Genomic DNA, 5932 nt, shown 5'->3' on the forward strand with positions numbered 1-5932 from the left:
GAATGAATAAATCAAAATATTCACGAACTAAATATCTGCTGTAGAAAATAAAAATGTAAATCATATGAAACCTTTATTTTCATGTAATTTCCAGTACTTTCTATGTTTTGAGGAGCCTACAAATACTTTTTAAAAATTACTAAGGTTTTCCAAAAATGAATCTGTAGAATATGCAAAATTATCGAGAAATTGTTTGCTAAGTGAAAACAAAACCTTCAAAGATATTTATTCCCAAAAATTTGAGATTGATCACAGTGTATTTTTAGAATAACTACAAGTCCCTCCGAACTACAAAACATACATCTCTGACATACAGAAGGTTGAGACGACACCCACTTACAATATATCTTTGGATGCACTTTATTTTATATTATGAAATCTATTTCATAGGTTAAGAAGTTTAGACCAGAAGAAAGTAAAAAATATTAAGTAATTTTCACCAGATAATAATTGCCTCAAAAGTTCATAATATATGAAGCTACAACTAAAGAAATAATTATAAAAAAAAGTTGTTTCTTACACATGAAAAAGTCCTCAACATCGCTCGGCATCAGGGAAATCCAAATCAAAACCTCAATGAGATACCACCTCACACCAGTCAGAATGGCTAAAATTAACAAGTCAGGAAATGACAGATGTTGGCGGGGATGCGGAGAAAGGGGAACCCTCCTACACTGTTGGTGGGAATGCAAGTTGGTGCAACCACTCTGGAAAACAGTATGGAGGTTCCTCAAACAGTTGAAAGTAGAGCTACCATATGATCCAGCAATTGCACTACTGGGTATTTACCACAAAGATACAAATGTAGGGATCCGAAGGGATACGTGCACCCTAATGTTTATAGCAGCAATGTCCACAATAGCCAAACTGTGGAAAAAGCCAAGATGTCCATCAACAGATGAATGGATAAAGAAGAAGTGGTATATACACACAATGGAATATTATGCAGCCATCAAAAGGAATGAGATCTTGCCATGTGCAATGACGTGGATGGAACTGGAGGGTTTTATGCTGAGTGAAATAAGTCAATCAGAGGAAGACATGTATCTTCCACTGATATGAGGAATTCTTAATCTCAGGAAACAAACTGAGGGTTGCTGGAGTGGGAGGGATGGGGTGGCTGGGTTATAGACATTGGGAAGGGTATGTGCTATGGCGAGTGCTGTGAATTGTGCAAACTGTTGAATCACAGATCTGTACCTCTGAAAGAAATTATGCGATATATGTTAAGGAAAAAAAAGAAGAAAAAGATAGCAGGAGGGGAAGAATGAAGGGGGGGGGAATTGGAGGGGGAGACCAACCATGAGAGACGATGGACTCTGAAAAACAAACTGAGGGTTCTAGAGGGGAGGGGGTGGGGGGATGGGTTAGCCTGGTGATGGGTATTAAAGAGGGCACATTCTGCGTGGAGCACTGGGTGTTATGCACAATGATTCATGGAACACTACATCCAAAACTAATGATGTAATGCATGGTGATTAACATAACAATAAAAAAATTTTTAAAAAGTTGTTTCTTTCACAGAGGCTAGAACATGATAGATACTCAATGAGTGTCATTGTTTTTCTGCTTTTTTCATCAATAACTCTTTTTGATTTATGGGAAAGGAGTTATGACAGAGGATATTGGAGATGCTGAGACTAAGCTTCAGTTATTTTGCCACATATTCCAAATCTGTTAAACCAGAGGGAAGAACACACACTGTAAAAACTAGAAGTTAATTATTACTATTCAGAGACATGTATGTCTACCTTAAAAATATTAGAGTTTTGGGCGCCTGGGTGGCTCAGATGGTTAAGCATCTGCCTTCGGCTCAGGTCATGATCCCAGGGTCTTGGGATCGAGTCCCGCATCGGGCTTCCTGCTCCTTGGGAGCCTGCTTCTCTCTCTCTCTCTCTCCCTCTGTCTCTCATGAATAAATAAAGAAAATCTTTAAAAAAAAAAATATTAGAGTTTTGACCTTTCTCAAAACAATCAAAAATGATTTGGTTATTTTCAATATGATAGTATTCATCTATTTCCAACAGCTTAAGCCAAGGGAAATATGTGTATTTCCCCAAGAGATTTGGGGATAATCAGCACTTTTTTATATATTTAAAAGTCTAAGAAAGTGATAAGAATTGCTACAGATGATGCCTTTGCCTCTACCCCACTCGTATCAGATTCTGCGGGTTGGGGGGATAGGGGACAATCCGTGAAAGGCTCTTTCTTTCTTAATGTGACCAAGAGCTTCCCATCCCACCCCCATCACAAAAAACAAACAAAACAAAATAAACAAAGAATCGCTACAGAAATATATACTTTTTCTTCCAAAAATGGGTCTAGGGCTCATATAAACCTGTTCATCTTGGGGTGCCTGGGTGGCTCAGTTGATTAAACGTCTTCCTTTGGCTCAGGTCATGATCCCAGGGTCCTGGGACGGAGCCCCACATTGGGCTCCCAGCTCACTGGGATGCCTGCTTCTCCCTCTCCCTCTGCCACTCCCCCAGCTTGTGCTCTCTCTCTCTCTCTCACTATCAAATAAATAAATAAAAATCTTTAAAAAGTTTTTCTTATTATTTGAAGATAGTCTATTTCCAAGTTTTACCCCGAATCTAAATATTTTTCATCTGTTACTCCAGAGTCTGTTTATATTGCATTTATATTTCTAAATACTTCATATTTACAGTTTTGGTTTCATAATTATTATTTCATTGCTTATATTTGTGTTAGGACAAATCTTTAAATTGTTTTCAAAATATTTTCCCATTTGTTACTAATCAAATCATTTAAATCTTATTCAATTTTGATCCTACCTATCAAGTCATCATAACTTCAATATAAAAATATTAGTTCTTGACCTACAATTCCTGATAAACCAAGATAAATGTGATTTATTTTTATTACATATTTGGGTTACTGTTTTATTGCTTGTTTCCCTATCAATTCAAGTTCACTTAATTAATTGGTAAATCTTCCTAAAACAGCAGTAGTATCATGAAAACATATGACAAAAAAGAAAAGGGTGAAAGTACTCAGTACACTTAAGGGAAAAACAGCAAAATTAAGGCAATGAGGGAATTATAAATCTATTAATCCATCTGGTTTTGGAAAACATATGGGAACAAATATATGAAATAATAAACATTTATTATGTAAATAATTTTTAGAGTCTACTTCATGGCGCTATCCTTGATTAAAACAGAATGAGGAAAATAAATGCAAATGTTAAAAGTAGCTTGTTATTTCCTTTGGATAAAGACCCAAAAGTGGGATTGCTTTATCACGTCGTGGTTCTATGAATTTTCTGAGAAACCTAAACCTCTCTACTGGTTTCCACAATGGCTGTACCAATTTACACTTAGGCAAATACTGTACAAAGGTTGTTATCCTTGACAACACTTGTTATCTTTTGACTTTTTGATAATAGCCATTCTAACAGGTAGGAAGTAATATCTCATTGTAATATTAAAGTGCATTTCCCTGATGATTGATGATGTTGAATACCTCTTCATATACCTGCAGGCCATCTGTATGTCTTCTTTTGAGAAGTGTCAATTGAGGTTCTCTCCTCGTTTTTTAATCAGATTATTTGTGTTTTTAATGTTGAGTTGTATTAGGTTCCTTGTATATTCTGGATATTTGCCCCTTATCAGATGTGTGGTTTGCAAGCATTTTCTCCTATTTTGTAGGTTGCTTTTTCACTCTGTTGATAGTTTACTCTGCTGTGTAGAAGATGTTTAGTTTGATGCAATCCTACCTCTGTGTGTATTTCTACTTTTGTTGTATGTATTTGATGTTATATCCAAAAAAATCATTGCAAAGACCAATGTCAAGGAATTTTTTCCCTATGTTTTCTTATGGTAGTTTTACAGTCTTTACAGTCTTACATTTAAATTTTTCATCCATTTTGGTTTGACTTACCATGTGAGATAAGGGTCCAATTTCATTGGTCTGTATTTAGATATCCATTTTTCCCAACACCATTTATTGAAGAGACTATCCTTTCCCATTGTATGCTCTTGGAGAATTAGTTAACGGTAAATGTATGGATCTCAAATGGTATCTGCACTCCCACGTTCATTGCAGCATTTTCACAATAACCAAGATAATGGAGACAATCTAAATGTCTGTCAATAGATGAATGGATAAAGAGAATATATATATTATATATATATATTAGAATATTAATATTACTTGACCTTTAGAAAGAAGGGAATTCTCCCATTTGCAACAACATGGATGAACCTAGAAAGCATCATCCTAAATGAAATAAACCAGACACAGAAAGGCAAATATAGCATGATCTCACTTATATGTGGAATCTAATATAGTCAAACTCATAGAAGCAGACAGTAGAATGGTGGTTGCCAGGGGTGATGGGGAGGTGCAAATGGGGAGATGCTGATCAAAAGGTACAAAGTTTCAGTATGCAAGATAAATAAATTCTGAAGCTCTAATATGCAGCATGATAAAGTTAACAATACTGTATTGTATACTTGAAATTTGCTAAGAGTTGATCTTGAGTTCTCAGCACACAATATAAGAAAGAAAATTGTAACTATGAGAGGTGATGGATATGTTAATTAGCTTGACTGTGATCATTATATAATGTATATGCATAACAAAACACACCGTATGCCCTAAATAGATACAGTTCCTATTTGTCAATTATACCTCAATTTATTTTATTTTTTTTAAGGTTTTGTTTATTTATTTGACAGAGAGAGAGAGAGAGCACGCACACAAGCAGGCAGAGAGCGAGAGGGAGAAGCAGGTTCCCTGCTGAGCAGGGAGCCCAACATGGGACTCGATCCTGGGACCCTGGGATCATGACCTAATCTGAAGGCAGATGCCCAACCAACTGAGCTACCCAGGCACCCCAATTATGCCTCAATTTAAAAAGTAGCTTATTTAACATTCATGTAGTGCAAAGTATACTCATTCTTTGAATCAAGTCAGAGTTTTACAATTAGAAGAAAACTATACACATAGCCTTCTGAGAATATTTAGTGAAAATATAGAAAATTGTCATCTTACATAATTAATGCATTTGTTTTACAGGTTAAAAAGCCAAAAGAACTTCGCATGATATATATTTTACATGAATATATTTTATGTAAAATTTGATTTGATTGGAGGTTTTGAAATCCACTCATCCTTGTTCATGTGGCTTTGTTTGTATGTCCTGATGGCACAATGTCTATCGCAAAGCCCCAGTTTTAGCACTCATGCCAGCTAAAACTTGGAGCTCACTATTGATTCCCAAATGTCTCGAAGATTGTGGTGGTAGAGCAAGAGCCACAGTCTTTGTTAAAATGAGTATAATTATATTGTGTTTGATATTAACTGGGAATAGTTATCTGTGTCACCAGTTAATCAATTATATGTAAATGATAATTGTCTTCCTCATCCTCCATTACTTTAAAGATTTTCTAAAGATGTCTTCTTAAGACATGGAAGTCATAGAAAATATGTACACAACTTAAATGTTGTCTGCTTATCAACCACATTACAATCTTTAAAAAAAATTTTAAAAAAACCCTGCTCATCTATGTAATGAAACATTGGAATTGAAAGATCCAGGAAATTGACTATTAATATTCTACTTCTTGCCAGTCAAAGGGTGGTTTGTGGAACTGCAGCTTTGCTATCACTTGAGTTTATTAGAATTGCAGAATCACATCTACACTTCTGGCTTACTGAATCAGAATCTGCATTTTAACAATATACTGAGGTGGTTTAAATATACATTATATTTTTGAGAATACAGCAAAATCATACCTTGAGGCAAGCTCAAGATTTTCTGAGCTCAGTCATGCAGTCCTGAAATACAAGTTGATACCAAGCCCTGAGTCTGGAGTCTATGAGCAAAATGTGTTTAGGTCGGCCTTCACCAACTGTTAGATGTTAACATTATGTAGAGAAAGTTCAATATTATAGAGGGTGAAGA

The sequence above is a fragment of the Zalophus californianus genome, chromosome 2, assembly GCF_009762305.2.
Source record: "Zalophus californianus isolate mZalCal1 chromosome 2, mZalCal1.pri.v2, whole genome shotgun sequence".
Lineage (NCBI taxonomy): Eukaryota > Metazoa > Chordata > Mammalia > Carnivora > Otariidae > Zalophus > Zalophus californianus.